The 12,374-nt window shown below is 42.1% G+C and overlaps 1 long non-coding RNA gene across 2 annotated transcripts; it reads right to left on the bottom strand.

Annotated features, from left to right (window-relative positions):
• Positions 1 to 5,226: 5,226 nt before the first annotated feature.
• On the bottom strand, positions 5,227 to 6,830 carry LOC120323404. 2 transcript variants are annotated; one of them, XR_005563794.1, is made up of 3 exons: positions 6,630 to 6,830; positions 6,419 to 6,511; positions 5,227 to 5,483 (listed from the first exon to the last, which is right to left on the bottom strand). It is a non-coding gene; the product is annotated as an uncharacterized LOC120323404 (long non-coding RNA). The 2 variants fall into 2 exon arrangements; XR_005563795.1 differs by having other exon boundaries at positions 6,651 to 6,830.
• Positions 6,831 to 12,374: the final 5,544 nt, after the last annotated feature.

Genomic DNA, 12,374 nt, shown 5'->3' with positions numbered 1-12,374 from the left:
ATTTATGTATGTAAAGAAGGCAGTGTGTGGTTATATTAACACAATACCCAAACCCCAAACTCAGTCTTTGATCCAAATTTCTCAGTGTCAATCTCCCTACAAAATTTTTTTCCAGCCATTTATCATCAGAGAGTTTAGAAAGATTTACTTTTGTTATCTTCATAGAGTCATAGAATCAATAAGGTTGGAAAAGACCTACGAGATCATCAAGTCTAAGCTTCAAAGTGTTCCATGCAAAATTTCTGGGGTCCAGAAATGTCATAGTGGTGCTGTTTTACATTCTGTATTTCTTCACAAACCCCGTAGTACAATGTCAGGTAAAATGGAGTACAGAGAGGCTTTAGGAGCATCTGATCACACTGTGATCAAAGTGACTTGAGACCCATTATAAAATGTACCACGGAGGGTCTTGCCCCAAGTCACTTAATGAGCCTGAGGAAAAATCCTGCTGCAGGCCAGGGCTTTGTCCTCGTTGCTGCAGCCTCTTTCTCTCCCATGAAAAATCATTTTGTTCAGGATTAGAACTAAATCCCAGGGTTGCGTGGAATAAAGCTACCAGGATCACAAAATTAACACAACCTTTGCTTAAAATCAAAACCATAGCAGGTTCCCCCCAAATGGGATTATTTTACAGGCAAACACAGTACCAGATAAAACCTAGAATTCCCTGCAGCTTCCCTAGCTTAGTTTATATATAATTCCTCTCATGATTAGTAGAGTTAATAAAAAATAAAAATGTCTCCCTTTAAAGCAGGGAGAGACTCACATACTTGCATATACCTATCTCCAGGACAAAGTTTTAATTACCTTGAGAAAAAAACTGGAAGAAAGATGAAACTCAGGCACCTGTTACAGCTGGGAAGACAGTAAGGAGGGCCAGCATATAATAATTAAATCTTTATCACCCAGAAAGGAGCCTGCAGCCTGCGGTGTCTTCCTGGTGAATATCAACATGTTTATTTTTAAAACTACTCCCTGCCAGCATGTCCCAAAGTCATTTCACATACACAGCTGGCTGGAAAGAGGCGGGCTGGAACTTGGAAAAGCAGGATCTAAAAGCAGAAAGAAAGAGGGTAGCTGAAAAGTTAGCAGAAAAAGGGCAGGGATGGAAACCATCCAAGTCCAGCAATAGGTGACCTACATTTCTAGATCTCTTTGAAAAAGCCAGATCTCGGTGTCCCTCTTCCCTGAAAGTGCTGTGTTTGTTTACTCACTGCTTTTCAGTTCTTCTGGAAATCTTGCTTTTTCATATAAGGAGACAAAAACATGGATTTAGGGATTAATCCCTCCCAGAGGAGGAGCAACACGGCCACAGCTGGTGAGTTTTGCAAATGGAGAAAATCAGGCAGAGATCTTTAGCTGTGTGTGTGAGCAGTTGCTGTGTTGGCACTATACAACCACATCACACCCAGTGCTGCCTTCCCCCACACACCAGGGTCAGCCTGGTCACTCCACAGAGTTTTGGTCTGTTGGTGACCCTGGATCATCCCCATCTTCGATCCGGACACTCAACTTCTTTTGTACAGAAAACCAAACTGTGGCAAAGTTAATTATGGTGTTGATGTGTATTAGGATAAGTTGAATATGCATCATATTCATTTATTCATTCATTTGTGCATATGTGCCCATCTATCCTCAGAAGATACATGAAGGTATGTCTGTGTGTACGTACACTGATGTGTGTTAATGTAAAATCACTGCTGGAGAAGTCAGAGTCAATCAGCTGCAATAAATAACCCAATGCCTTGGGGCAAAGGGAGGGATTATTTCCTCCTGCCTGTGATTAGGTCTTTTCATGGAACCAAAATGCAACAAAGAGGGACGTGAGCTGCATAAAACTTTGAGGCTGTCCCTGCCCCATGTGACAGGTTGAACCAGGGACCTCCAGAAATCCCTTACAACCCAAGCTGTTTGATTCTCTGGCTGTTTTTTGATCAATGAAATCTCTATTAATCCCAAGGGGGATCTTAATGAGACTGCATGGGCTAGAGGGGCTGCAGAATAACTCAGGGCTTCTCTGGAGAACAGACACGTTTATGGCCTGACATCTGAATATCAGCCAACTAATCAGCCCCACATTTCTTTTCTTCTGGCACCTCCCCACTCTTTGCCCCTTAAACACATCTCTCCTTCTTTCAATGGTGTCAACCACAGAGGAAGAGAGGAAAGTCCTAAGGCTGGGTTTAGATTTGAGATGTAAATTGTACCATGAATGCCTCACTCTACAGTGAGCTCTTTCCCCACTCTAGTTTGGTCTAATCTTTTAGCTCACAGCTCCTCCACAAGATGCCTGTGTTGGTTTTTGGTGGGGTTTGGACATTCATTTATTTATTTTACTAACAGAGGGGTAAAATACTTTATTTAAAAATGTGCTTATAAAAAGAGTGGGCAACTCTCAACCTGGAGGGGTTCGCTGAAATCCCGAGTGTATGTGCCAGGAGCTGAATATGTCTTTAAGTAGAGCTGTGCTGCTTCATTCTTTACCTTTCTCTGTGTGTCTGTGTATGTGTTCTGCAGGGATTAGTCATGGATTCACAAAATGGATTTTCTCAGAAAAGATTCTTTCTGCGTCTTATTCTTTTGATACAACTTCAACATCTTTTTCAGTGTAATATTTTCTCCTCCTCCTCCCTGTACATCAGTGTGTGTGTGCTTGTGGGTGTTTATAAATATGTACATATATTCTGGTTGGCTGGAAGTAGGAAAATCCATTTTCTTTAACAGTCATATCTCTGAGAAGCAGACTCACAGAAAAGCTTTAAAATACTAAATTAAAAGACTTTAACTGCTTGGCTTTTCCGATCAGCTTCTCCTTAATTCTTCTCTCTCTCCTTCTTGCTCTCTCTCTCTCTTTCTTACCCCTGTGCTGAGTTTTCTGTTTAATTAGGAGGAAAGGAAATAGTGACATCAAGTCAAGGACATAATCTCTTTCCAAACTGACAAAGTCAGAGTTTAATCCTCCTGGAATAGTCCCACAGGAAAAGGAAAATTCCCTCTTAAATTATAAAGCTGACGGCTGGGTCCTGACGTAGCACCTGTTGAAGACTGTGAGAATCTTTCTTTCTGTTTATATATTGCTTTAGATACTGAATCCCTTTGTCTGTGGTTACATCAGTCCCCTGTTGAAACCTCCGGAAGCTCAGGGTTGCCTTAGCCAGAGGTCTCCTGCTGAGCTGTCTGTAGGACCTTGGGATCAGAGGGCTCAGGAGACCATTTCCCTTCTTAAACTAATAAAAATGCTCTATGATTCAGCCCCCTGGAGAGGGCAGGACTGTACTCCTGTTTAGTTTTCTACCTTCAGGGTAAGAGAAAACTTTCAGCAACTTTTACTCTTGCTGCAATACAGCACCCTCTTTTTTTCACATTTTAACACTGACTCATGTTCAAATTTTCTCTGTTCTGGGTACAGCTCATCTCAGCCAACATCAGCAATGAGCAGTCTGGCATCTTGCATAATTTATCCAGACTAATTTAAAGGATTGGGCAGGATATTCATATTCTTAGAGACCCATTGTTGGAAGGGATTCTTTACCTATTGGACAATTGCTCTCCAGCGATGGCCAATCTTGAAATGTACTTTAGATGTAGATCTTTTAACTGTCTATAATTATACAAGATGCTATCACTCCATGAAAGAAAAAATTATGCAGATGGGGAAGATAACCTCCACCTTGAATTCCATAGGGACAATATGAAAAGACACTGGGAGATCTCCTCTCATCCTATTCCATGAGAAGAGGACTCATGTCTGGTGACAGGAATCAAAGATAGTTTCATGATGCACCTTATGTTTATAGGAAAACATTGTTCTCTGAATTCTCATGGCCATTTTGCATTTCTGAATCATTCATCATCACGTTTTATCCTAAAGGAAATTAGTGATATAAGCTGTCAGCTCTATTTACCTCTAAATTTCTTGCTGTGGCAGTCATAAGGTGCCCATATACAGCAGATGACAAATGACTGCAGTTGTTATATGAAATACAGCCCATTATTCCACATTCTTCCTGTAGAAATCAAGTGCACATTGAGGGCTTCACCCAGGAGCACACTGTGAGCAGGCAGCTTGTAAGGGGTGTTTTGGGCTCAGGTGGGCAGTGGGGAGCTCTGAGTGACAGGGAGTCTGTAGAAAACACTTTACTGGCACTAAAATGCAGCTCTTTCCTCTCTGCAATGTGGCAGCCGAGATCACGGAGCAATCGTTTCCAGGCAGAGAAGTGTGGAACAATGTCTCCAAATGAAATTATAGCTGGAGGAAAGGATTTCTTTGAGGCAGGACGGAATGTAATTACCCAAGTTGGACTTTTGCCAGGACACTGATGTTTAAGGCACTTCCAGCTCTTATGGAAAGTGCCACAGGACCTTTTACTGACTGCAAAAGAGCGGGCTGTGGAATTTATTTTTGTGTGTGTGTGTGTGTGTTTGAGTATCTCATCCAAGAGGCAGAATAATAATGTGAGAAAGAAAAAACTATCAAAGAAAGAGCTAATCTTTGCAAAGTGATGGGATATGTAAATCCAACTTTGAAATGGTAATTTATTAACTTCTTTTTAAGATAAAAATGCAATTAGTTCATTCTTTCATTTCCCCCTATCCCAGAAAAATGCATATATATTATTATCACGTCTTTGCCTCCTGTGTCAAATCTGTATCATTTAATTTTGTTGCAGTGAAACTTGTGGGTTTTATAAAAAGGTTCTGGTGAGGTTTTTTCTGCCTTGCTTCAATCCTGACTGTAAATAAAAGAAAATGTTACTATATTCAGAAATGATTACTGTAAAAAATCTGCACTTTGTTGAATTTTATAAAGGCTATGGGCTATTTTTATATTAGATGCAGTATCAGTAAAGAGTAATCAGAGAGAGAAAGGGACTTCTTATCATTCTCAGTTTATTCGCAGACATACTCTCTTGAGCTTTGAAGGAAAAAAATAAAATATAATCTGTGATTGAAGAGTAAGCTTGCCTTATTTTCCACTTGATCATTTTTGGTAAGGGAATGAATGTAGCTGCATCTCTATCTATTCATTTCTATCCATAGCACATGATTATTCCTAACTAGTCAATCCAGCATCACTTTTCTGAATCCATGGTGTTTTTATCACCTTGTTTTTACATTTGATTAAGATTATGTAAATCTGGGTTTAGCTGGCTGGACACCTAAATTTGGAAAAATACCTGTAGATGTCAAGCAAAATGTATAAACAGATATTAAATGAAACTGTTATTGAAACATTGTCAGACTTTATTTGATATCAGTAAAATCTGGAGATTCCTGTGTTAATATAGTAGTTTGGATGTTCATGGAGGGTGCAGTAACTGTTGGTTCAGACTGTTTTCTACCTGTGGGAACTTGAATTCCCACCTAGGTCCACAGACAGACCTGTCCTCACAAAGCTGTTGAAGAATCTATGCTCCAGCTCTCACAGTCCCTCTTGGCAGAGCTGCTTCACCTCGTTTAGGATATTTAAATATGTACCAAGTCTAAAAGAAAAAGATTGAGAGGAATTCACTTTATAAGAATTAATAAGTTCCTTTGGCAGTGAAGACACAGTGGAGGGGGAGGTGGGATTCACCTCTCCTGGTTTTAGGTGTCTATTGAGAAAATGTCTCCATCTGGATTAAGAGTCACAGAATCATAGAGTATCCTGAGCTGGAAGGGATCCACAAGGACCACTGAGTCCAGCTCCTGGCTCCGCCCTGATATGGTTTGAAGCTGTCTCCCTGCCAAGTCTCCAAACCTTACCACCAGAAGTACCCCCCCGAAACCTCAGGGAGAAGAGGGAGAAAAAAAAACTAAGAAAACCCGAAACGAGAGAGAGACAACCAAAGTGAGATATATAAATATATTTACACTTATATACAATTACATTTATACAGTTTCACAAGGGAAAAGGGAAGGGGGAAGGGAAAGGGAACAAAACTAAAATAAAAAATATATATATCCCAATTAGTGACCCAATATCTAACAACTAAAAGAGTTAGCAAAGAAAATAGCTCACTACTCTCCTGGGACAACTGAGAGTCGCTCCGGAACGATCACCGGCAGCCTCTGTCTCCCAAGGTCGGCAAGGCCTAACCAGGCCTCACTCCCCAACACGGCAGACCCGACAGCAGGGAACCTGCACCTCCAAGCTGCCGGAAGGAAAGAGAGCGAAGGCCTCTCCTCCTTTCTTCTTATAATCTGGCTTACGTAAAAATCGTAGGGAATACTGGGTAAATCTGGACCCTTCCTTGGTTACAAACTGGTCACCAAGGAAGGCCTAGCCCAAACCACCACACGCCCAGAAAAACTTCAAGAATTCCATCATGTGCCTGGGAGTGTTGTCCAAACGCCTCTTAGCTCTGGCAGGAGCTGTCCAGGCTCCCATCATAAGGAATAGAAATCTAATTCATAGACTTGAGGGTCTGCAATTCACCTCGTGCTAAAGTAGACTCAGAGCAAAGGGGCTCCTCTTTTCTGCTCTCTGTGTCTTGTTTGGAACTCCTTCTCCACATGGATGCTTTTAATTCTGAAACATTACAAACATATATTTATATGTGGTGATTAAAATGAAGAAAAAAATAAAACTAGAGATGTGCCTCTGGCCCTGGGAGCTGAGCTCTTACTGAACTCAGAAGAGAAGGCACCTTAAAGAGACCCCTTCTCACAGAGCTCTGAGGTGAGATCCCGAATTTGGTGAATAGGGGCCCACAAGCCTGTTGAGATCTTAGTTCTGCAGATCCTTGGCTATGTTACCAGTTCTGGCAAGAAGACAATGTCTTTGGGAGCATCAGGGCTGGCTGGTTAACAGCAGTGTCCTACCCAGAGCTCACAAGGCTCTGTTGACTTTCACCCATGAGTCCTGATGGATCCAGCTACCACCAGTCAGTTACCCTCTGAGCTATCAGAAGGAAACAATTCATTGAGGTATAAGTTAAGGATTTCTTCCCCTTCCTCTGGATGTCTCATGTCATCTCCTGAACCAAAGAAAGCCCTGGAGGATGTTGTAGGATGCACATCACCTCTCAGACAGAAACCACATACGTTCAAATCTGCAGTCTCTGTTTCCTCAATTTTCCTCCATGAGACACTCGGCGGAAAATTTGCACCTTCCAATTCATCCTGCTGCTGCTGGAAATGCACCATCCTTCCAAACTAACACATGGTAATTGCCATTTCACAAGCAAGATTTTTAACTTTCAACATGATCTCAACATCTTGTCTGTTTTTGGGGGTGTGACTAAGGCAGCAGAAGAGGAGCTGAGAGATGCCGTGTGTAATGACGAGCTCCTAAATCAGGAGTGAATTGGCTCCGTTCTGAAGGCTGTGCTGGTATTTTAATAATTGCCTCACTGAGGAGATGGAAGTGAACTTGTGAAGCAAGGATACAAATCACTGATTATCCCTGCAGTACTGGTGGTGGTGGAAGCCCAGGATTCCTGCTCCCCACCCTCATGCACAGCACTGCTGTAACCATGGTGTCCGAGTGCCTGCGAGCAGAGCTGGCTCTTCATAGAGCGCCTGCAGCACCAGCAGACTCACCAGTTAAAGATTTGTCTTGGGGACAGGGGATTAAACACTTTTCATTAGCAAATTTAGAGATTCTAAAGCCCTATTATAGACATCTGCCACCCACATTGTGAGCAGAACAGCTGTACAATGGGAGATTATAAAGCATGAAGATGAAGTGATGTTTTGGAACTTTATTGTCTCTACACTCTCAGCCCTGCAATCCCATGGAAACAGTTATGCTTAATGTGAAGCATTGATATTTCCTTCCGGGTGGGTGGGCTATTTGCTTTTTCTCCTCACAGAGGTTAAAAATAACAATTTGTGATTCTCTGTGCTTTCTTAAGATTACCTCACATTTCCATCACACTCAAACAAAAAAAAAAATCACATAGAATATTCATAATATTGTTCTATATAAAGCTCAAGACACAGGAGAGAGCTGAATTAGTATTATATATTTTCATTATTTAACAATTATTACCATGAGAATTTCTAGAACAAAATTCAGTGGGAAAAGAAAATGAAATAAAATAAACAACCACCTTCCTTCAAAGTTTGAATCTGCAGTGCTTTAATTCCAATCAGCTATAACAAAACTGATGACAGAAGGGGCTTTCAGCATGTTAATAGCATAGCAACATACTGGATGCACTTGCAAATCCATTTGCTCCAAGATGCTTTGATCACTTAATGTTTTCTGAAGGCGACACCCAGTATGTGAAACATCTATAAAAGAAAATCATCTCCCTCTCGTTCCTCAGAAATTCTCCGTTTGCCCGGCAGAATTTACAGTTGCTGAGCACTCCTGAAGCCCAGAGTTTTGCAGGATTCACCAGCAGGCATCACCCCTTGTGCAGGAAAACTCAACTTGTTGTTGCAACTATTGTAAAACATTAATTTTCAAACAGACATTGACCGTTACAGGCCACCCACTGCCAGGGGAACCCAGGTCCCACACAATGAGGCTGTAAGTGGACTTTTGCTGTACTAGGGAATAGAACTGTGTCAGGAAACAACTCTGGGCGCTGGAATTCGCTGATAAACATTTTTACAACGATCCTTGGGATGGTTTTAGCCAAGGCACTGCCTTTACAATTCCTGGATGCTGATTGGTAGCTGGCACAGCCCCAAAACCATTCCCAATGGGCAGTCTGGATGCAGCAACTTCAATTCACAGTCTGAAGAGAGTTTAATTGTATAAACACAGGTCATTGCTGGTCTCAGCACTGCAAAATGCTCTCAGCCTCCTTTATTTCATTTGCAGAGATGTTGCCTCATCATAAAAGAAATGTGGTTACAAGTTTAGATGCAGGCAGGACACAATTTTAGCTTTAGCTCTTGTCACCAGGGTGTGCAAAGTCATTACAGCTGGAACTGGCACAAAGCAGAGGCCCAAAACACTCCCTCAGTGACCAGGAGGGCCTGTAAAGTTCCTGCTTCCTGGCAAAAGCCAGTGTTCAGTGATGGATGTTGGAAAGGGCTCTTCCTTCAGGGGCTGCTGCTCTGCAGATGCCTGCTGGGAGATAAAAACCAAGTGTGGGAGGGTAGGGATTTACTGCTGGGACACTGAGAGGAGCAACCTGGAGCTCAGGAGAGTGACAAAGCCTTTTCCAGTCTGTGCTGCCTCCAGGGATGGGACAGTCAGTTGATGCAGTGCAGGCACCAGCTGGAGCCTGTGCTCGCCCTCAGAGCCTTGAGGTTTTCCCCAAGAGAAGTGAGTCTCTCAGCCAGGCTTATTGACTTGGGCCCAGCAATGGCAACATGGAGGGAACACAAGAAAAAAAGAGATGACTTGTGTTTGACCAGCCTGCAGTGAAGTAAAAATAAATATTCAGTTCCCAAAAAGTGGAATCTTAAATTAGCCCAAAGCAGGACTTTTAGAAAAAAGCTTATGCATTTCATTTTAGATGTGACACAGAATGTTCAGTAGGTAGGGAAAGATCTCAGCAGTTCATCCTGTTACTCAAAAGACCACGTTTTAAAGGGTGCTATTCTTAACCTCCTTTGTTTTCCACTTCTGTAGTGATATATCTGGCCAGAAGGCTCCTAATGTTCTTTATTTTTAACACAGGGAATCATAGAATCACAGAATGGTTTGATTTGGAAGGTACCCTAAAGGTCACCTCATTACAACCCCCCATGGGCAAGGGACAGCTTCCTGTAAACCAGGTTGCTCCAAGCCCCATCCAAGCTGGTCTTCAACACTAATAGGGATGGGAATCCACAGCTTCTCTTGGCGACATTTTCCAGGGCCTCACCACCCTCATTATAAGAAATTTCTTCCTAATATCCAATCTAAATCTACCTTCTTTCACCTTGAAGCCATTCCCCCTTGTCCTGTCACTACATTCCCCTGTAAAAAGTCCCTCTCCAGCCTTCCAATACAAATAATCATTAACAATAATACAATTAATCATTAAAAATCAGTCTAGATTTGTAGGATACTAAATAAATATATCATCCATACTATATCCTTTGCAAAGCCTCAAAACTGGGATGTCTTGATCTCTGGAAATACCTCTTTATTGTTTACATTAGATCAAGAGTAACACGGCATCTGACTTTAGGTGTCTTTAAGTTCTCATTTTAGTTATAAGAGATTTAGTCACAGTCAGTGTGATTTTATATCTGATTAAAGCATAGAGAACTACTTAGGAAATCAAGAATCTCTCCCTAGTGCCTGTTGACACAGGGAGGAGTCTCCACCTGGCTCTAGGACAATCCTAAGGTGGTTTGTGGATGTTGATTATGCTGTAGACACCATATGCAGCCATGTGAGAAACAGGCTCCTAGAAGTCTGCTTAGATGGTCAGAGCTGGCTGAGAAAGATTTTCAGAGACTCAAAGAACACTTAATTCAGCACCAACTTGACTTTGCATAATGTGAGAATAACAGACATCAGGGTGGCCATCTGGATACAGTGCTCAGCAAGGCTGTCCCTGACTGTGCCTGGTGAGACACACTTAGGGAAAAAATGTGTAGAAAGTAAGATATGTTTCAAGTATAATATTCCTTCCGTGGTATAAACCTCTGAGCTGCTGCTTGCAAATGGTTTGAAAATATGTTAAGATAGTGATTTCCCTCAGACCATGGGGTTCAATGGACTCTAATGAGCTTGCCCTTCCTCTTACTTGCTTTTTTGCATCCAGACATGGATGTAAACTGATTATTGTCATCCCAAAGATGCACAGTAACATGTTGTGCCTTCATTTAGGGGGGTAGTTACACTGAATGCTGGCTAAAAGGTTTAATGCTGAGGGAATTGGGATTGTTCAGCCTGGAGAAGGCTCTGGGGTGACATAGTTGTGGTCTTTCACCACCTGAAGGGGAAGCTCAAAAAAGCTGAAGAGGCACTTTTCACATGGGTATCCAGTGACAGGACAAGGGGGAATGGCTTTAAGCTGAAGGAGGGTAGATTTAGATTGGATATTAAGAAGAAATTCTTGACTGTGAGGGTGGTGAGTCACTGGAACAGGTTTCCCAGAGAAGCTGTGGCTGCCCCTGGATCCCTAGAAGTGTCCAAGGCCAGGTTGGATGGGGCTTAGAGCAACCTGGTCTAGTGGAAAGTGTCTCTGGCCATGGCAGGGGGTTGGAATGAGATGGTCTTTAAGGTGCTTTCCAACCCAGACCATTCTATAATTGCATGATAAAGAGAAATTCACTTTAGTGAGGGAAGAAGGGTTTCTTTCTGCTCCCCAGAAACGATCTTTCAGCAAAATCTCACTTTCATGTCTCACTGGGGCCTTCTCATCAGTGCTCAGTTATTTATAAAATATAAAAATAAGTTAGTTTGTCAAGTCATTTTACATGGACAGTGTAATTTGTTGGTCTTTCATTGAGCTGACTTCTGAAATCAGAAAGGTATGGCCTTAAGTGCCAGGATTATTGACTATGTGGATGGGAGTAGAGACAGATGGAGACAGGTCACATGTACAGGAGTGTTTGTTCTTGTTGTCAGCTTAATTTTGGTGTCTATGAGTAAAATGTGCCCAATGCCTCTATTGTATTTGCTTCTTACTTTGTGCAGCAGCATTAAAAACAGTCAATACTTTAGCAAATAGTGGGGAAGGTTTGCAGTCCGTGTAATGTATCCCATTGCCAGAACAAATGGGTTGCATACTTCACTTCAGGAGTTTAAACAGCAGATTACCCTCTGCGCTGGGGTATATTTCAGTTCAAAATTATTATTTGAATTCTGCTGACATTGAAGGCACGGTCAGGGACTAGGCTGCTACCGTGTTTGGGGGCTATACAGACAAAGAAGGAGAAAAAAATTAACCTGTGCCAGGAAGATTATTTCCAAATGCAGTTTCACTATCAGAAATCATGTTCTCAGTTATTTGCATCCAATCAGAGGACACAGGCAGTGCCGTGTAAACTGCCATGCTAATGAAAATAAATATCTGATTTTATCCCAGCCGGTCACACGGGGCTGAGATGTCACTATCAGCAGAACTCTACGATAGTTCCACCACTGCAGCACACGGAGCATGAAAAGGCTCTGAATTATTTATAACAACTGGGTCAGCTTCTCAGTAGGAGAAAACTGGCAGAGCTAATTAACTGATATACCCCAACTGATGTTGCACTTCGTATTTGAGGAATAACTCCAAATAACAGGGACTCACAGAAGTCAGGAGCTGCTTTGCCTGCTGACAGTTTTGCCCTCAAGTTTGCAGTAGGAGCACGTGGCAGCATATAAAGAGCAAGTCGTTTGGGTGGTTTGTAACCAAAATGTACATGTGCAATTCCATCCTGGAGGAAAATGGGATGAATTCCATTTGCCTTCCTTGCCCCACTACAGAATAAACCTTAAGTGCTGAAATAAAGGCCATATTTTATGGCAAGTATAGCGCCAGGGTCATTAGCTTTCCCATTCG

Source organism: Pipra filicauda, unplaced genomic scaffold (genome assembly GCF_003945595.2).
Source record: "Pipra filicauda isolate LSUMZ 115617 unplaced genomic scaffold, ASM394559v2 scaffold251_size2273266_pilon, whole genome shotgun sequence".
In the NCBI taxonomy this organism is placed as follows: domain Eukaryota; kingdom Metazoa; phylum Chordata; class Aves; order Passeriformes; family Pipridae; genus Pipra; species Pipra filicauda.
The sequence above is the reverse complement of the archived record's forward strand: the minus strand, read 5'-3'. Positions and strand labels throughout refer to the sequence as shown.